This window comes from Haliotis rufescens, unplaced genomic scaffold (assembly GCF_023055435.1).
Source record: "Haliotis rufescens isolate VD_foot unplaced genomic scaffold, xgHalRufe1.0.p SCAF_4, whole genome shotgun sequence".
Lineage (NCBI taxonomy): Eukaryota > Metazoa > Mollusca > Gastropoda > Lepetellida > Haliotidae > Haliotis > Haliotis rufescens.
This window is the reverse complement of record NW_025964112.1, coordinates 36,161,665-36,183,520: the sequence shown is the minus strand read 5'-3', so window position 1 is coordinate 36,183,520 and position 21,856 is coordinate 36,161,665.

Sequence of the window (21,856 nt, the reverse complement as noted above, 5' to 3'; positions counted from 1 at the left end):
GTCAAGGATGGCGCAATAGATGATAATATTTGCGTTTTCACAACTAATTTTGACTTCAAATTAGTGTTTGGTTTAATAGTTATTAAAGAAAACATTTAAGGTAAGAGTTGAGATTGTTTATTTTGTGTGTGGCTGTGATCAATGCTTGTTTTAAGAAGTAAAAAATTGCAACCCACTGATGCATCGGTGTATCATCCCACTAATAAACTGCACTACAGTTTGATGAGGGAGGACAGCCAAAAGTGATATCTTGGATGTAAACACTTTGGTGGAACCCACAAGGGCAGGTGCTGACAGGAGTGATGTCTTGGATGTTAACACTTTGGTGGAACCCATGAGGGCAGGTGCTGACAGGAGTGATGTCTTGGATGTTAACACTTTGGTGGAACCCACGAGGGCAGGTGCTGACAGGAGTGATGTCTTGGATGTTAACACTTTGGTGGAACCCATGAGGGCAGGTGCTGACAGAAGTGATGTCTTGGATGTTAACACTTTGGTTGAACCCACAAAGGCAGGTGCTGACAGAAGTGATGTCTTGGATGTTAACACTTTGGTGGAACCCATGAGGGCAGGTGCTGACAGGAGTGATGTCTTGGATGTTAACACTTTGGTGGAACCCACGAGGGCAGGTGCTGACAGGAGTGATGTCTTGGATGTTAACACTTTGGTGGAACCCATGACGGCAGGTGCTGACAGGAGTGATGTCTTGGATGTTAACACTTTGGTGGAACCCACAAAGGCAGGTGCTGACAGGAGTGATGTCTTGGATGTTAACACTTTGGTGGAACCCATGAGGGCAGGTGCTGACAGGAGTGATGTCTTGGATGTTAACACTTTGGTGGAACCCATGAGGGCAGGTGCTGACAGGAGTGATGTCTTGGATGTTAACACTTTGGTGGAACCCATGAGGGCAGGTGCTGACAGAAGTGATGTCTTGGATGTTAACACTTTGGTGGAACCCACCAGGGCAGGTGCTGACAAAAGTCATGTCTTGGATGTTAACACTTTGGTGGAACCCATGAGGGCAGGTGCTGACAGGAGTGATGTCTTGGATGTTAACACTTTGGTTGAACCCATGAGGGCAGGTGCTGACAGAAGTGATGTCTTGGATGTTAACACTTTGGTGGAACCCACCAGGGCAGGTGCTGACAGGAGTGATGTCTTGGATGTTAACACTTTGGTGGAACCCACAAAGGCAGGTGCTGACAGAAGTGATGTCTTGGATGTTAACACTTTGGTTGAACCCATGAGGGCAGGTGCTGACAGGAGTGATGTCTTGGATGTTAACACTTTGGTTGAACCCATGAGAGCAGGTGCTGACAGAAGTGATATCTTGGATGTTAACACTTTGGTGGAACCCGTGAGGGCAGGTGCTGACAGGAGTGATGTCTTGGATGTTAACACTTTGGTGGAACCCACAAAGGCAGGTGCTGACAGAAGTGATGTCTTGGATGTTAACACTTTGGTGGAACCCACGAGGGCAGGTGCTGACAGGAGTGATGTCTTGGATGTTAACACTTTGGTGGAACCCATGAGGGCAGGTGCTGACAGGAGTGATGTCTTGGATGTTAACACTTTGGTGGAACCCACGAGGGCAGGTGCTGACAGAAGTGATGTCTTGGATGTTAACACTTTGGTGGAACCCATGACGGCAGGTGCTGACAGGAGTGATGTCTTGGATGTTAACACTTTGGTGGAACCCACGAGGGCAGGTGCTGACAGGAGTGATGTCTTGGATGTTAACACTTTGGTGGAACCCACCAGGGCAGGTGCTGACAGGAGTGATGTCTTGGATGTTAACACTTTGGTGGAACCCACCAGGGCAGGTGCTGACAAAAGTGATGTCTTGGATGTTAACACTTTGGTGGAACCCATGAGGGCAGGTGCTGACAGGAGTGATGTCTTGGATGTTAACACTTTGGTGGAACCCATGAGGGCAGGTGCTGACAGAAGTGATGTCTTGGATGTTAACACTTTGGTGGAACCCACCAGGGCAGGTGCTGACAGGAGTGATGTCTTGGATGTTAACACTTTGGTGGAACCCATGAGGGCAGGTGCTGACAGAAGTGATGTCTTGGATGTTAACACTTTGGTTGAACCCATGAGGGCAGGTGCTGACAGGAGTGATGTCTTGGATGTTAACACTTTGGTGGAACCCATGAGGGCAGGTGCTGACAGGAGTGATGTCTTGGATGTTAACACTTTGGTTGAACCCATGAGGGCAGGTGCTGACAGAAGTGATATCTTGGATGTTAACACTTTGGTGGAACCCGTGAGGGCAGGTGCTGACAGAAGTGATGTCTTGGATGTTAACACTTTGGTGGAACCCACGAGGGCAGGTGCTGACAGAAGTGATGTCTTGGATGTTAACACTTTGGTGGAACCCATGAGGGCAGGTGCTGACAGAAGTGATGTCTTGGATGTTAACACTTTGGTGGAACCCATGAGGGCAGGTGCTGACAGGAGTGATGTCTTGGATGTTAACACTTTGGTGGAACCCACGAGGGCAGGTGCTGACAGGAGTGATGTCTTGGATGTTAACACTTTGGTGGAACCCATGAGGGCAGGTGCTGACAGGAGTGATGTCTTGGATGTTAACACTTTGGTGGAACCCACGAGGGCAGGTGCTGACAAACCTAGAAACATAAACAGGGTGAATCTGGGACTTAGAACAGATCTTTACATCTGTAAAATCAGATCAATAGTACCAAGGTACAGAAGTTCACTTTTTCCAAGTCTGTAAAACTGCAAGAACCTGTATACATCAATCTGGCTGTAAATGAATATCCTATCAACACAGACAATGGTTCAGGGTGACACAAGTCCCAGTCATATAAGGCACAGCAGCTGGCTGTGCAGGCTTGGCCGTGCATTCCAAAGGGTTGGTTTCACTAAGGCTTGGATTCCCTTAGGGTTGGTTTCACTAAGGCTTGGATTCCCTTAGGGTTGGTTAGACTAAGGCTTGGATTACCTAAGGGTTGGTTTCACGAAGGCTTGGATTCCCTTAGGGTTGGTTTCACTAAGGCTTGGATTCCCTAAGGGGTGGTTTCACTAAGGCTTGGATTCCCTTAGGGTTGGTTTCACTAAGGCTTGGATTCCCTAAGGGAGGGTTTCGCTAAGGCTTGGATTCCCTTAGGGTTGGTTTCACTAAGGCTTGGATTCCCTAAGGGGTGGTTTCACAAAGGCTTGAATTCCCTTAGGGTTGGTTTCACTAAGGCTTGGATTCCCTAAGGGGTGGTTTCACTAAGGCTTGGATTCCCTTAGGGTTGGTTCACTAAGGCTTGGATTCCCTTAGGGTTGGTTTCCCAAAGGCTTAGATTCCCTTAGGGTTGGTTTCACTAAGGCTTGGATTCCCTTAGGGTTGGTGTCACTAAGGCTTGGATTCCCTTAGGGTTGGTTTCACTAAGGCTTGGATTCCCTAAGGGGTGGTTTCACTAAGGCTTGGATTCCCTTAGGGTTGGTTCACTAAGGCTTGGATTCCCTAAGGGTTGGTTTCACAAAGGCTTGGATTCCCTTGGGGTTGGTTTCACTAAGGCTTGGATTCCCTTAGGGTTGGTTTCACTAAGGCTTGGATTCCCTTAGGGTTGGTTTCACTAAGGCTTGGATTCCCATAGAGTTGGTTTCACAAAGGCTTGGATTCCCTTAGGGTTGGTTTCACTAAGGCTTGGATTCCCTAAGGGTTGGTTTCACTAAGGCTTGGATTCCCTTAGGGTTGGTTTCACTAAGGCTTGGATTCCCTAAGGATTGGTTACACTAAGGCTTGATTTCCCTAAGGGTTGGTTTCACTAAGGCTTCGATTCCCTAAGGGTTGGTTTCACTAAGGCTTGGATTCCCTTAGGGTTGGTTCACTAAGGCTTGGATTCCCTAAGGGTTGGTTTCACAAAGGCTTGGATTCCCTTAGGGGTGGTTACACTAAGGCTTGGTTTCCCCAAGGGTTGGTTTCACGAAGGATTGGATTCCCTAAGGGTTGGTTTCACAAAGGCTTGGATTCCCTTAGGGTTGGTTTCGCTTGGATTCCCTAAGGGGTGGTTTCACGAAGGCTTGGATTCCCTAAGGGTTGGTTTCACTAAGGCTTGGATTCCCATAGGGTTGGTTTCACTAAGGCTTGGATTCCCTAAGGGTTGGTTACACTAAGGCTTGATTTCCCTAAGGGTTGGTTTCACTAAGGCTTCGATTCCCATAGGGTTGGTTTCACTAAGGCTTGGATTCCCTAAGGGTTGGTTACACTAAGGCTTGATTTCCCTAAGGGTTGGTTTCACTAAGGCTTCGATTCCCTAAGGGTTGGTTTCACTAAGGCTTGGATTCCCTTAGGGTTGGTTCACTAAGGCTTGGATTCCCTAAGGGTAGGTTTCACAAAGGCTTGGATTCCCTTAGGGGTGGTTACACTAAGGCTTGGTTTCCCTAAGGGTTGGTTTCACGAAGGCTTGGATTCCCTTAGGGTTGGTTTCACTTAGGCTTGGATTCCCTAAGGGTTGGTTTCACGAAGGCTTGGATTCCCTAAGGGGTGGTTTCACTAAGGCTTGGATTCCCTTAGGGTTGGTTTCACTAAGGCTTGGATTCCCTAAGGGGTGGTTTCACAAAGGCTTGAATTCCCTTAGGGTTGGTTTCACTAAGGCTTGGATTCCCTAAGGGGTGGTTTCACTAAGGCTTGGATTCCCTTAGGGCTGGTTCACTAAGGCTTGGATTCCCTAAGGGTTGGTTTCACAAAGGCTTGGATTCCCTTAGGGTTGGTTTCACTAAGGCTTGGATTCCCTTAGGGTTGGTTTCACTAAGGCTTGGATTCCCTTAGGGTTGGTTTCACTAAGGCTTGGATTCCCTAAGGGTTGGTTACACTAAGGCTTGATTTCCCTAAGGGTTGGTTTCACTAAGGCTTCGATTCCCTAAGGGTTGGTTTCACTAAGGCTTGGATTCCCTTAGGGTTGGTTCACTAAGGCTTGGATTCCCTAAGGGTTGGTTTCACAAAGGCCTGGTTTCCCTAAGGGTTGGTTTCACTAAGCCTTTGTTTTTCCTAAGGGTTGGTTTCACGAAGGCTTGGATTCCCTTAGGGTTGGTTTCACTTAGGCTTGGATTCCCTAAGGGTTGGTTTCACTAAGGCTTGGATTCCCTTAGGGTTGGTTTCACTAAGGCTTGGATTCCCTAAGGGGTGGTATCACTAAGGCTTGGATTCCCTTAGAGTTGGTTTCACTAAGGCTTGGATTCCCTAAGGGGTGGTTTCACAAAGGCTTGGATTCCCTAAGGGTTGGTTTCACTAAGGCTTGGATTCCCTTAGGGTTGGTTTCACTAACGCTTGGATTCCCTAAGGGTTGGTTACACTAAGGCTTGGTTTCCCTAAGGGTTGGTTTCACTAAGGCTTGGGTTCCCTAAGGGTTGGTTTCACTTAGGCTTGGATTCCCTAAGGGGTGGTTTCACAAAGGCTTGGATTCCCTTAGGGTTGGTTTCGCTTGGATTCCCTTAGGGGTGGTTTCACAAAGGCTTGGATTCCCTAAGGGTTGGTTTCACTAAGGCTTGGATTCCCTAAGGGTTGGTTTCACTAAGGCTTGGATTCCCTAAGGGTTGGTTTCACTAAGGCTTGGATTCCCTAAGGGTAGGTTTCACTTAGGCTTGGATTCCCTAATTATGTTTCTTCAAATTATATTTGAGCTGCGCTGGTAGTTTCTCCAAATTAGTCACGGACTTAAGACCTGGCTCCTGGCTTTCCTTCCACATCCAGTGGACGCACGATATCACTGAAAAACTGTTAAACGAAGCACACAAACTAACCACATCTCAATCTCATTGAAATCAGATCTTAGCTCTCGCTATCGCTAAACAAAGATCTGAGGACTTCCCATTACGGATCACGTCAGAAGGACCTTTCATCCAACCAATCAAAGCGTCGCTTACCAGATCATGAAAGTGACAGTCGGAATGTGTTTTCTCATCATGCAACCTCGAAAACGTCAACACGGGGTATTCCGAACGACAGTTACGGCCCGTACGACTGATTCCGTCGCTTCCGTGGGTCAAACATTTGAACGGAGGAGGCGTTGCACAGTACGTGGGAAGTACTGTCATACAATCTCAACCATATATTAGACATTCCGGAATGTTCGTTTGTTCAGTTTTCAAAATTTTAATCGAGAACTGTGCCGCATATTTTTCACGCGAGTAGTATAGAACGGGTCCGCAGGAACCCCTTTTGGTTGAGGGAGGTTGAGGGAAAATAGGGAAGGTGATTGGTTGATCCAAGTCACGTGATCGGATAGGATGACTCATGCATCAACAGCGCGTCACAGGTGAGGGGGAATGAAAGGTGTGTGTTTATAAGGCAGAAAAGAATTCATAAGAAAACAAAAGTAAAGGGTATTGAATAGAGCTATGTGTATAGCGCGCTGCCCTAAATAGACAGACCGTACCCGTCAGCCCAGTTTAAATTGAGCGCGCTTGACAACTCACGTGGCCTCGTCGTTTCAAATTGTTTATTGGTTATAATAGTTTCGTTAATTTCAGGCGTTAGTAGAAATTACAATTAGTGTACAACTCAATTGACCGTGCTCGCGAGAGCGTGCGATCTGGTTTGATGAATGCAGGGTGTGTGTGTGTTGAAAGTACAAGTACCACAATAGAGACGGGTTATGTCAACACGATATACGCCAGGTAATGTAGGGAAAAAAATGTAGCTGGATCAAATTCATCTTGTACGGTCTACACGTTGTACACCATGAACGTTAGACAACCTGTATGGAAAAATATAGACAAAATAGATAAGACTACGCAATCAGCAAGCTAGCAGTTTACGTTTAGCGCGCAAGAACGAGCTAATGTATCAGTGAGTGAGTGAATTTAGTTTTACGCCACACTCGGCATTATTCCAGCTCTAGGACGGTGGTCTGTCAATAAACGAGCTTGGACCAGACAATCCAGTGATCAACAGCATGAGCAGCGATCTGTGCAACTAGGAACCGATGGCACGTGTCCTCCGATTCGGCGAGACTGACCAACCGATCCCAGTCAGTCGCCGATAAGCATGGGTTACTGAAGGTCCATTCTATAACCCGGGACCTTCACGGGTGTAGTATGACGAAGACTATATACTAATATGCAAAAAAATGAGAAAAAACAAACAAACAATTCATTCGTATCATTTATTGATTCGAGTCAATCGGTTCCATACAAAGCCGTGATATACGAATGGACAATAGTATTCACTCTGGAACATTATTTAGTCACTCATATACACATGCTGCTGCTGCTCGAAGGCCCTATTGTTTAAATAGCTAGTCCATGTTTTGAAACACATTTCGCACTGTTGAATGTTTCCTTTTCTACGCTGTTTTAAGGTTGAATGGTTGTCTATAGTCTATGCTTTATCCATTGCTTGTAACGATTTCCGTCCAGGAGGTCCCAGTGTCACCATTCCTCTCACGTAGAGGGAAATTCGGCGTTTCTTATCGTTCAAACGCCTCAGTTTACGAGGTGTTTTCAAAATATGAATCAAACTAAACTCGTGGCGTTGACTCCGCATTCTCTTCTGACTGTTAGACTGATATAGTAGTGATGGGTATTTATGCCTAATCGTTCTGCTCACGATCATCATCCTCCTCCTCGTCATCACCGTCGTTATCCTCTGCAACGCTATCAGATTCAGTCTCACTTTCTATTTCCGGCATATCCATCAAAGGCAGGATCTCTTTCATCTTGGGTTTTAGGAGGAGTTTGATTTTATTTTTGAGAACGGATTGTTCCGTGGAAGGATTCATGTCTCCCAGGTTGTATAGCATGTTTTGAAACAGAGGTGCCTCTTTAAAGTGCGTGGTATATTCCATCGCATAGTTGAGAGTACTACGCACTAGATCCTCCCACCTCAGTTACAATCTTCTCTCAATCCATTCTTGCGTTCGTCCCTGTCGCTTGTACTGTTTTTTCTGCAGTTTCATCTTGTCATGAAACGTATCGTACACCTGCTTCCAGATGCGTTGTAAGCCTACATTTTGCCACTCCTCGGCTTCCATATTAGTGAATGTTGACTTCCCACGTGGAGGTTTGACGGCAAGACCACTGCCTTTCTGGGAAGAGGCTAGGTCGTCAAAGTCACTGTCATCGTCATCACTCTCGAGTCTGGCACGCTTTCTCTTAGGTTGAAGGCTATTGGCCGGACACCAGTGTTTGATATGTCGCTGTAGATCGTGCATGTTATCTATCAGCACCCCGCAATCTGCGCAAGCCGTGGCCATAGTCAATGATGTCTCACTACTCGTGTCTGAATCAGTTTCAATTGGAGTGAGCTGATGTTGGGGCAATCTCTCTTCTTGTGTCAGAGGACTATCCAGAGATTCTGTTGTAGTCAACTTCTCCCTACGCAGATCAGGTTCAGACTGTGCTGTTGTTCTCCTGTTTTCCTCATTTATGAGGTTAACATGCAGTCGATCCTTATCTTTGGTGGTAGGTTTTAGATCGATGGTGAGTTGTCCATAGGGTGTTTCAGCAACCTTTTCATACATAGCCATAAAGTGATCCATATGTTCGGTGAAAATTCTACGAGCGAAGAGCTTGATTTGCTGTTTATCTATGGGGGAATGAAACAGGGTGACATAATGCGCGTTCAAAGCAATGTCTCTCGATTCCTTACCTCTCGGAAACAGATTTTGTATCAAGAGAAAGATCAATACATTCTTGTGATGTGAGGTTTGAGTAAACAGCCGCGAAATACGCTTGTCGTGCTTTGCTTCGGCCAGGAAATCATCCAGGACCAACACGTTCTGTTGACGAGCATCAAAGTAATCCTCGTCCAAGATATCATAGGGAATTCCTTTGACAAAGGTCAGCTGAGGCAGCTGCTCACCGAGGTCCTTATATAATGGCTGCCATTGAGTATAACACCAAACGATGCGGGTAGGTTGGGGTTGGATCAGGCCATGCCGGAGTACATGAGAGGTAAACACAGACTTTCCACAACCACTGGGTCCCACAACGAGCGCATTTGAGGGAATCAGGAACTTGAATTGTTCTCGAAGATCAGATATACATGGTAAATGAGGCAGCCACGAGTGGACTTGCGATGGCGGCGGCGGCGGCGGCGGCGGCGGCGGCGGATGTGCTTGAAACGGCGGGTTGGCTTGACGCAGCGGCGGCGGTTGGTGGACTTGCGGCGGCGGCGGCGTTAGCGGGTGGGCTTGTAATGGCGGGTTGGCTTGACGCAGCGGCGGCGGTGTGTGGACTTGCGGCGGCGGCGGCGTTAGCGGGTGGGCTTGTAATGGCGAGTGGACTTGCGGCGGCGGGTGGGCTTGTAACGGCGGCGGTATGCTATGTTTATTTCTCCTGTGTCGTAACATGACATCTCTCCTTGAAAACATTTTTTCTCAGTCCGGACAGGTGGCAACCCCCATGGTGATCCAATACGGTGTGCGATTAGAGGGTATGAAGCTTTCTTTTATACCCTTGACTCTGTTGACGCTTCAAGGCAGCAAGTGCCCGTTCCACCACAGCCTTCACCTCCGACACATGTTGTATTTTCACGGGTTGGGGTGTTGTCTTCGATCCCTGTTTGGTTGTCATCGTTTTCATTTTAGGTGTTACCTGTCTCTTCTTTGTCTTCAGCGTCGACTTCTTGGCTGCTTGTGGTTTCTTTCTCTGTTGTGATTTTCTCAACGTAGTCTTCCTAAATATATCTCTAGGGTCAAGTCTAATCTCTGATGCTTTCTTCATGTTGTTCACGTCCAATCCGTTTGCTGGCGAGAGTAAAACTGTTTGTCGGGCTACACTACTGTAGAGTTTATACTGTCTTACACGTGCAGGGAATCTTGGAAGACACTCTTTTCTTCACAGCACACTTGTGAGTATGTTAAAAAAGCGATCATATTAGTATATAGTCTTCGTCATACTACACCCGTGAAGGTCCCGGGTTATAGAATGGACCTTCAGTAACCTATGCTTATCGGCGACTGACGGGGATCGGTTGGTCAGTCTCGCCGAATCGGAGGACACGTGCCATCGGTTCCTAGTTGCACAGATCGCTGCTCATGCTGTTGATCACTGGATTGTCTGGTCCAAGCTCGTTTATTGACAGACCACCGTCCTAGAGCTGGAATAATGCCGAGTGTGGCGTAAAACTAAATTCACTCACTCACTGATACCAATACATCTAAAAAGTAATGTCGTCATCATTTAAATGGTGAGTTTAAACGCGTATTTTACCCTTACAAGGACGATTGCATTCCACACATCCTTCCTGTTATCCAATGTGTCACTGTTTACAGTTCGGGCGAACATAACCCTATAGACATGTGTGCGGGCGAGTTCATTCATCAGAAATATGTCATTTACGATGTGTTTATAAATATGAACTGCTAACCACGCTCATAGTCATGTTGCGTGTCGTGGTTAGAACCGTAATTGATCTAATTGAAAGGTGTCATACATTCGTGTTCGGATATAGGTACAACATCTTCACGCACATACTTTCCTACATCATTCAAATGTATTAAATACCGGATACGTTTAATAGACACCAACGAAAGAAAGGTTTAATGAGGGGGAATACCCATTTATATCCTCTCTGAAATAACTCCCTTTTAAAATAACAAATGTACAACACATGTTCCCTAACATATCATAAATACGGGACACTGGTCACACCATTTATGAATGGGAAGCTTCAGGCGAGGCTGGTATGTTGACATTAATTGTAAGGCCGGGGTATGTTGACATTGTTATGGGCGGTCGGTCGCTTAGTCTCTCTGCTATACATTAGCTATGAATAAACCTGCTTCGACATATATTTCCAATAAAACATTTTCCTCGTCAAACAATTTTCCATGATAAACTCTGTTCTCTCTTCGAATTAAGGGTGAGTATTGTAAACATGAAAATGTCCTATAGATGGCTTCGATCACTTTCCCAACAAACCTAGCTTCGTACCGTCACACTGGCACATGTACTCATCAGTTTCTTATTGAACATAGACATGGTTCTAACTATCTATTTTCAAAATAGCACGTTCTGAAGTAAAACTGTGCACATCATGTTACACGGTTAAAACTCAAACCGTAGGGCTTATTTGTCATCACGTTAAATGGAAACGCTAGCATTGAAACATCAACTATGCAAGTCGGGACAGGGCTGAACGCCTTCTATACAAATATGTGGTCACGTGAGTTGTCAAGCGCGCTCAATTCAAACTGGGCTGACGGGTACGGTTTCTCTATTTAGGGCAGCACGTTATACACATAGCTCTATTCAATACCCTTTACTTTTGTTTTCTTATGAATTCTTTTCTGCCTTATAAACACACACCTTTCATTCCCCCTCACCTGTGACGCGCTGTTGATGCATGAGTCATCTTATCCGATCACGTGACTTGGATCAACCAATCACCTTCCCTATTTTCCCTCAACCTCCCTCAACCAAAAGGGGTTCCTGCGGACCCGTTCTATACTACTCACGCGTATTCTGAAATGGAAGTCGCCAGGTTGAAACGAGTACCGTAAAGCTCGAGAAAGCTGCTTTCTAATTGGCTGATGTTTGTCATTTCAGTGGTTGGTCAAAGTTCACGAAAGGTCGTTCTGACATGACCCGTAATGGGATGTCCTCAGATCTTTGTTTAGCGGCAGCGAGAACTTAGATCTGATTTTAATGAGATTGACCACATCTGGACCTAGATCAAATGCAGGCAAAATGTCTTGAACCTTAGCATCTCTTTGTAAGAACAAATACTGATCATACAAGTGCCTGATGTTTTAACATCTGTTAGTAAACAAGCTGAAAATGGAATGTACACTACTCAAAAGAAGTTGAAGAACTCCCGACTATTTTCATATGACTATAGTTCCTCTGTCATGCCACGACATATTAACTATAGTATTAAAAAACTGGACCTTTTTTAACTTCTGTTGTGTAGTATATATGAAAAACATCGATCTTACACAGAAGGCACTTGCAGCTCAATGGTCTAAGGACTCCGAGCCGACCAGTCCTTGTTTTAGCCACTTAATGCCGAGCACCAGGCAGGGTAACAAGAAGTACCTTTTTTTACCTCTTTTGGTATGACGCGTTCGTCTCTCAACTGATCGCGTAAGCTTGTTTCGGGTGTATCACACAGGTGTCAAGTCTCATTGGTCTGCTGAGATAGCATCCGTAACAACTATATTCATGATATCCGGTTTTTTAAATGAATCCATTACAAAAAAAGCATAGTCGCCTTTAACGGCAAGCATGGGTTGTTGAAGAACTATTCTACCCCGGATCTTCATGGGTGATTCACTTTGGGAGTCAGTGTACAGTTTTGTTTGTTAATTTGCTGTTTAGCACCACAGTCAGCAGTATTCCATCATGGCACAGATTACCAACTCGCTGTGCAGTGTCATATGATCGTGGGTTCGAATCCCTGATTCGTCCTGATTATGTTTCTCGGTTTGTCTGCACCATACCCGTGGTAAACGTCGAAGAATGTATCACTTTGGGTTTTCTTCCCTTATCAAGCTGACAAACCGTGATATAACTGAAATAATATTCCAAACTTTAAGGTGCCGCAGCAATATTAGTGAGTAAGTGAGTTGGGTTTAAAGCCGCTTTTAACAGTATTCCCGTTATATCACGGCGTGTCAGCTTAATGAGGGAGGAAAGCCCGAAGTGATGCAGGTCTCGGACGTTTATCACTTCGGTGAAACCCACGAGCACAGGTATGGTGCTGCCAAACCTAGAAACATAATAGGGGCTAACCGGGATTTAAATGAATCCATTACAAAAAAAGCATAGTCGCCTTTAACGGCAAGCATGGGTTGCTGAAGACCAATTCTACCCCGGATCTTGACGGGCGGACAAATAGAGGTTTAAGTTTCATGCTAGAAACATGAATGACAAGAAGTAGTACTTGTTGTGTTACGAGTATATGAAATTTGTTTGAAAAACAGCTGTTTGAAGTACATGAACAGAACTTCACTGTTGCAAAAGAATTACGTACACGTATTTGCTGTATACTAAACTACATAATTGTACATATACATTTACACACGCAGGCGAATTTGCCAGGTGAAAGGTTTCAGTTTGCATCATCTCATCAAATGCAATGATTCAAGGGGAGTCAAAGTCGCTGTCAAAGAGGTCGTCCCTCGATCGTTGGTCCAAAGCCCAGTTTGTTGGGTCGCTGATGCTGCTAATTGACATCTGGTTATTACGCGGGATAATTAAAACGGCGCCGGCTAGACGACTGAGAGCTGGAGTGTTATTTCACGTGAAAGCTACAAATGGGTATTGGGTATTAAAGGGAACAGACACTTATATGAAAAGGTTGTAGAGTATCTGTGTCAACAATATCTCTTACGGCCTAAAATGTAGAAGCTCAATGCACAGAAGTAAACACTCAAACCAGCGTGCCCAATCCTCCCCTCCTATCAGAACGACAAAAATGCACGACGATTTATGTTGCTTTGCTTGACAAGATATGGATTCGCGTGTTTCATATTTAAATGCTTCCAGCTTTGTAGTGGAACGTCAACACTTTTACGACCAATTACGGTAATATGGTAATCTTCGAAGTATGGCTGTATGACACATCTAAAAGGGTGGTGCAAGCTGTGGAAGACAGGGATTCTTCAGCCATGCTGTCCACAGTGAAAGAAGAGCCGGACTGGAGGATGAAAGTGACTAAAACCTGAACTGACTTCTTTGATAACACGAGCCTTCATGGCTGCAAATCTACCTACAGTGCACAGAGACGATCGCTAAGGTAAGAAGGTTGGGTGTAGAACACAAGGCGGGTAGGACGAGGTGTGTTGATGGGGAAAGAGGTGGGATTGGAACACAAGGCGGGTAGGACGAGGTGTGTTGATGGGGAAAGAGGTGGGGTTGGAACACAAGGCGGGTAGGACGAGGTGTGTTGATGGGGAAAGAGGTGGGATTGGAACACAAGGCGGGTAGGACGAGGTGTGTTGATGGGGAAAGAGGTGGGATTGGAACACAGGGCGGGTAGGACGAGGTGTGTTGATGGGGAAAGAGGTGGGGTTGGAACACAAGGCGGGTAGGACGAGGTGTGTTGATGGGGAAAGAGGTGGGATTGGAACACAAGGCGGGTAGGACGAGGTGTGTTGATGGGGAAAGAGGTGGGATTAGAACACAAGGCGGGTAGGACGAGGTGTGTTGATGGGGAAAGAGGTGGGATTGGAACACAAGGCGGGTAGGACGAGGTGTGTTGATGGGGAAAGAGGTGGGATTGGAACACAGAGCGGGTAGGACGAGGTGTGTTGATGGGGAAAGAGGTGGGATTGGAACACAAGGAAGGGTAGGTCGAGGTGTGTTGATTGGGAAAGAGGTGGGATTAGAACACAAGACGGGTAGGACGAGGTGTGTTGATTGGGAAAGAGGTGGGATTGGAACACAAGGAAGGGTAGGACGAGGTGTGTTAATGGGGAAAGAGGTGGGATTGGAACACAGAACGGGTAGGACGAGGTGTGTTGATCGGGAAAGAGTGAGTGAGTGAGTTGGGTTTAACGCCGCTTTTAACAGTATTCCAGTTATATCGCGGCGTGTCAGCTTAATGTGGGAGGAAAGCCCGAAGTGATGCAGGTCTCAGACGTTTACCACTTCGGTGAAACCCACGAGCACGGGTATGGTGCTGACAAACCTAGAAACATAATCGGGGTTAACCGGGATTCGAACCCACAATCATAGGTTTCTGGCGTGCCCAAGGGACGCAACTCTGCACATCGAATCGCGGCGCCTTAGACGACCGGGCCACCCGTGCCCCCTGATGGGGAAAGATGTGGGATTAGAACACAAGGCGGGTAGGACGAGGTGTGTTGATGGGGAAAGAGGTGGGATTGGAACACAGAGCGGGTAGGACGAGGTGTGTTGATGGGGAAAGAGGTGGGATTGGAACACAAAATGGGTAGGACGAGGTGTGTTGATGGGGAAAGATGTGGGATTAGAACACAGAGCGGGTAGGACGAGGTGTGTTGATGGGGAAAGAGGTGGGATTGGAACACAGAGCGGGTAGGACGAGGTGTGTTGATGGGGAAAGATGTGGGATTAGAACACAAGTGGTTAGGACGAGGTGTGTTGATGGAGAAAGATGTGGGATTGGAACACAAGGCGGGTAGGACGAGGTGTTCTGATTGAGAAAGATGTGGGAATGAAACAAGGCGGGTAGGACGAGGTGTGTTGATGGGGAAATATGTGGGATTAGAACACAGAGCGGGTAGGACGAGGTGTGTTGATGGAAAAAGATGTGGGATTAGAACACAAGGGGGGTAGGACGAGGTCTGCTAATGGAGAACGATGTGGGATTGGAACACAAGGGGGGTAGGACGATGTGTGTTGATGGAGAAAGATGTGGGAATGAAAGAAGGCGGGTAGGACGAGGTGTGTTGATGGGGAAAGATGTGGGATTAGAACACAGAGCGGGTAGGACGAGGTGTGTTGATGGAAAAAGATGTTGGATTGGAACACAAGGGGGGTAGGACGAGGTGTGTTGATTGAAAAAGATGTGGGATTGGAACACAAGGCGGGAAGAACGAGTTGTGTTGATGGGACAAGAGGTGGGATTAGAACACAAGGCGGGTAGGACGAGGTGTGTTTATGGAGAAAGATGTGGGATTGGAACCCAAGGCGGGAAGGACGAGGTGTGTTGATGGAGAAAGATGTGGGATTGGAACCCAAGGCGGTTAGGACGAGGTGTGTTGATGGAGAAAGATGTGGGATTGGAACCGAAGGCGGGAAGGACGAAGCGTGTTGATGGGACAAGAGGTGGGATTAGAACACAAGGCGGGTAGGACGAGGTGTGTTTATCGAGAAAGATGTGGGATTGGAACCCAAGGCGGGAAGGACGAGGTGTGTTGATGGAGAAAGATGTGGGATTGGAACCCAAGGCGGTTAGGACGAGGTGTGTTGATGGAGAAAGATGTGGGATTGGAACCCAAGGCGGTTAGGACGAGGTGTGTTGATGGAGAAAGATGTGGGATTAGAACACAGAGCGGGTAGGACGAGATGCGTTGATGGGGAAAGAGGTGGGATTGGAACACAAGGCGGATAGGACGAGGTGTGTTGGTGGGGAAAGAGAAACTTTGTGGGTTTTGGACAAAGGTTGATGGTTGAAGCTGTGTTGTTTAGGGCACGTGACAGGTAGAAAGAGCGCTGTTGATAAGGTGAGGGCACTTCAGTCTTTCAGACTTATCACAAGTGAAGGGGCTTAATGTCGTGTTCAAGATTATTGCACTCATATAGCGACGAACAAAAAGCGTGTGTGTATGGGGGGGGGGGGGGTGCTTGTACTAGTCCGGACTAATGCTGGTTTTATAGTGCTAGCCCACTGAGATACCATGCCGCAGTTTAACATGAATACCCCCCTAAGACACAGTATTCTGACTCCAAGCCGACAGTCCTTGTTTCCACCCCTTGTTGCAGCGCGCCAGGCAGGGTAACAACAAGTACCATCTGTTGACGTCTTTTGGTATGACGTGGCCGGAGATCGAACCCCTGACCCCCCGCGCTCCGGGCGGACGCTCTTCCAATAGACTGGTCGGCTTGGAGTCGTATACTTTGTCTGAGTGGGGTATTCATGATGTTAATTGCGGCATGGTATCTCATACAAAATACTTAGCCGAACAGACCTTGTTTATCCCCATTATTCCGAGCGCCAGGCAGGGTACATCCTTTGACGTCCCCTAGACTGACTATCATCTTTGGCCTTTGCACTTGTTGTCCGTCGATCCATCCGGCCATCTGGTAGTACATCTATCCATCAAGTCTAGTCAATACAATTCCAACATGGAATCCTTCCAATTCTGACCGAGATAACATGTGGGATTGAGATGAGTCGAATGTGAAAATAATTCACGTCATTCCGATCCGAATGTATAATTGGTCGCCGATGTGTCCAGATTGAAATTGTATGTCTATCAAACAACGTTATACAGGCACATTTACATGTGTCATTGTTAATATAAATGGTCGCCAATCTGTCCATACTGATTTTTATATTTCTTCCCAACAACGTTAAACAGGCATATTTGCAAGCATCATTGTCAGTATAATTGGTCGCCAATGTGTCCATATTGAAATTGCTTGTCTGTCAAACTGCGTTATTGTTGTAAAAGTCGGTATGCAGTATGCGTGATGTATGTAACTAAATGTTTTCGTCTGTATTTTATTTTAGTAAGTTGTTGTCTTTCAAAAACTTTCTTAGCTGATGAAAACGAATCTTTGAAGGTGACGATATGTGTACAAGATACAAACAATGGTTGGTGAATGCTTAAAAAATTTCGATCCGACTTGAAACATGATCAACACAGCAATGATATCAAATGTCATATTACCTTATGCCAATTTATGATCATTTCTTGGTCTATTAGGGGCGGTCGGGTAGCCTAGTGGTTAAAGCGTTCTCCCGTCACGCCGAAGACCCGGGTTCGATTCCCGACATGGGCACATTTCTGGTGATATTCCAAGCATATTTGGTTTATATTATGCCCGGGATTTAATTAATATATAACTTTCGATCAGATTGTAACATATACTGAAATGTAAAATCAAACGCCCGAGGATCGAACCAAGTGAGTGTATGTACCACAAGGCTGCAGACGGACGTTGCTGTTTAGAATGTCTTTTTCAAGTAACGTACGCCAGCAACAGGTATTTTACGCCCGTTCCATAGGTTCATGGAAAGTATGTTTGAAACATAATAATTGTTGATAAATGTTGTTTTAAGTTTCTTTTTTTCGGTTTATAAGTTAGATAAAGCACCTCCCTTCGTTTTTTTTATGATATTTAAAACCCTTATGCCGCAGATGCGGGTTGTAAGTATCATAAAAACCCTTGGACGTCCTTTATCCTACACGTAACGACCCGTCTGCAAAAGAAGCTTCTTTGAAATGTGTTAAGAATTACCATTCACAGTATGTGAAATTAAAGCCATTAAATCCGTAAGTTTCAGCTAGAGCAGCGGTATTTAAATTTCTGTCTGATCTACTTTAAGCAGAAGAATATGGGATTGCTCTTATTTTGCTTCAGTGAGTTTCGCAAGCAGTGTTTTGCAAGCAGCCTTATTTCGATACCGGAAGTGACATCATCCTGTACTAATACCAAACTTATAGTAACCTACAGCCATGATACTTTCTCGTTTGACATTATATTGTAGTCTGCATCAGTTTTCCGAGACGATAAGTGACATAATCCAATCCGGAAGTACTCAACACTTTTTAACGAACTAACGAGAACCATGTGAATTCCGTTTTATATTTTCAATAAAGTAAGGAAGTGTTTTTTCCGAAACCGGAAGTGACATAATCCGACAAGACGAGCTAATAATTATTAAAATTAACTGATAAAGAACCAGTCGACTTTCTTTTAATGCAGTAAGAAAGTATTTTCTGAAACCGGAAAGTAGACACTTCAAACAAAAGTGTCTTTGCTGCAAAACCAGCTGCCGCCATGTCACTTTCAGGTTTATAACAAGAACGTGTTTTCCGAAACCGACATTGCCATAATACAAGAACAGGAAGTTCTAATAATTTTGTTATAAACTGAGCGAGTAGTTTGAAACTTTATGATTGAAAGTTTTAATGAAGTATACATGATGTGTCCACAACCGGAAGTGATTATTTCTGACTTACAGTATTATTTTTTTCTGGTTCTTGGTGCACTGACGGAAGGCATCTGTTGACTTTCCTATATAAAACCAGTCGTTTCTGATTAACCAAAGGAGAGGCCATGCGAATGGGCATCTCTCTCAACCTTGATAAAACAGTAAAACGGGTGTCCTTGGAGCCCGACATAGTTGCTCGCATCTGCTCTCAGCTATAGTTATTTAGGAGATAAACCTTCTGTGTTTATCTCCATTCTACCATGACGGCAACAACGGTTTGGAAACGGTGCTCTCTTGCAACGCATAACAACACAGGTACACAGGTCCGCAATCTTTCGATGTGGTCACATTGTAGGGGGTGACAGGTTGTGACAGGTTGTGACAGGTTGTAGAAATATACTCTTAAAAAAAAGAAACTTAACATAGATGTAAAACCACTTTTTGCCAAATAACTAAAATAATTACATTAAATGAGAACCAAATAAGTCAAACAGAAAGATGATGTGTCTATAATTCGCGAAAACACACGCAAAGCACATAAACGTAGCGTTTTGGGGATCAATTTTACAGCTTCATCCAAACGCAACCGCCTGTAAAAAACGTGCAGCACAGGATCCTCCATTTAGGCATGCAGGCCCCCGACATTTCCAGACAGACAATCTCCGCACTGTGGACCCGATACAACAACACCAACAGAGTTGACGACAGACCAAGGTCAGGAAGACCAAGGGTGACAACCCAAGCACAAGATCGATACATCCGGCTGCGACACCTCCGAGACCGCACTACCACAGCCACGTCTACAACCACACAGATCCCTGGGGTACGCAGAATATCAGATCAAACGGTACGCAACAGATTGAGGGAGGAAGGACTTTTTGCACGAAGACCTGTTCGACGTCATGTATTGACCCCACGTCATCTGGCGGACCGTCTGCTTTGGTGCCAACAGAGGGTTAGATGGGCACGTGCAAGGTGGAGAAATGTACTGTTACGAGTCCCGTTTCCTACTCACACGTGCTGATGGGCGCGCACGTGTCTACAGACGTCGGGGTGAACGTTACGCCCTCAACTGTGCGCAGCAGGTTGTCCCATTTGGCGGCGGGAGTGTCATGGTATGGGCCGGAATTCATCACGGTGGTAGGACGCCTCTCGTGCATGTGGCAGGTGCATTGACAAGTGGTGCATTACAGAGACTTCATCCTACAGCCTTACGTTCTTCCTCACGTCAACGTTCATGGCGGACAGTTCCAGCAGGACAACGCTCGACCGCATATTGCACGTGTTTGTCAGGACTTCTTACAGCACAACAACATCCATCCTTAGCCAGCCCGGTCACCAGATTTGTCCCCGACTGAGCATCTGAGAGACGAGTTGGATCGACGCGTTCGCAGAAGGAATCCACCGCCCCAAACACTTCCGGCGCTTCTTGATGCACTTCAGCATGAATGGCAGCACATCAAACAGTGTGTTATTGACATTGTCAACTTGATTGCATCTATGGGTCGTCGGTGTCAAGCGGTGATTGATGCACGTGGTGGGCACAACCGATACTGACAATTTCTGTACCCCTGTGACATTAACTGTACCGTGTACGTGTGTCTGTCTAGGTGACACGATTAATGTTTTGAACATTGTGTACATTGATCTTCAAACAGTGCACAGAACAGTCTTAGTTACAATCGATCTTAGGCGGCTACAATCAACTTTACAATCACCGTACAATTGTCCTATTCCACTTGTACAAACCGATCTTGGCGCGATTGTAAGACGGCTTGGAGTTAAGATCGCGATCTTAGCTAAGATTGAAATCTTCAACTGTGGAGGTACGAATATTTTAAACTCGACTCCTGTCTATAGTTGTCATCAAACGGGCATAGTTTGCTGCGCATACAATAAGTGGCACCGGTAACGACACGCAACACGTACCTGCCTCCATCGCACTTTTCCCAATTATTTGAAGGAAACGATTACTAGAATGAAGGCATATATTCTTGTCGGCATTAATACTGTCGTGATTGAGGAATTGTTTTCTATTTCAACAAGAGAAATACCTACTCGTGTTTTTATTCAAAGTATTGAAATACGAATAAATACATTATTTAGTAACACAATTATTATGAAAATTAAAATAAATAATAATAATATTTCCTAAAACCATAACGTGTAAATGCATGATCGTCATCTATTTAGGGGAGTTTTTCGTAAAATCCTAAATATATCCCTCATGTTTTTGTTTCGTTGATACAACAAAGGATGTTATGACTACCATTTCAAAACACAGAAAGACGGGAACTTTCAAAAACGCATAGACGGGAAATAAGAATAATGAATAATGTTTCGAGAAAGCAATTGTTAATATATATTCCCTAGGTATTAATTTAAAAAAAATATGTTTGCTTTTTGAGGGATATTTTGCAAAAAAATCAAATGTTTCATCATGTATATTTGCTTGTTTGATGAATACTTGTATTTTTTTCTTTTAAACTCTGATATTTAACCGCTCGTCCCCGTCCCATTTGATTTTAGATTTAAACATGTATGATTTGCTCTTCAGCTTGTATTTATTTGTAGATTAATTTCATGATAAACTAAAGACAAAATAACCGACACGAATATGACCCCAAAAAATATAGGGGAAGCTCAGCGATTCAACAACATTGATACACTGGGTAAGGTAGATTAAATATTGTACTCTACGGGCTTCAAGCTCCTTCCCAGCGCGTGACACCTTCGTTACACTCTCGGTAACATCGCTGCCACCAGTGTGGGCGCGGCCATTACAAGAATCTTGAAATTTGCTCTCTAACCCCAAATGTAGTAACGTTTATACTTTTGTTTATGTCTTTGGGAATGCCATCATATTTCAATTTGAAAAGGTTTACGACTGACCATGTTTTCCAGATGAATTTACTTTGTTGTTTTGATAATCAGATTGGTTCGAGATTGCAGACTAACGGAAAACCAACCAACTTCTCCCTTACATTCTTACTATATCAATAACACGATAGTTTTAATGAAACAGAAATTCAAACGAAGAAAGTAATTTAGCAGCTATAAGTGTATTCGGCGTCACGACAGTCGTCACTTGTTTGTAAACAAAACGGTCATTCGGTTGCGAGTTCAACTCCAAGCATGGTTGTGGCCACCTATTCACACTGGGGAGTTTTGACTGGTGGCAGCGATAGTATAGAGAGCTCCCGGAACGTACTATCGCTGTGAGGAGCTTGTACGGGGCTTCAAACTCCTCACAGCGATAGTACGTTCCCGGAGCTCTCTATACTATCGCTGCCACCAGTCAAA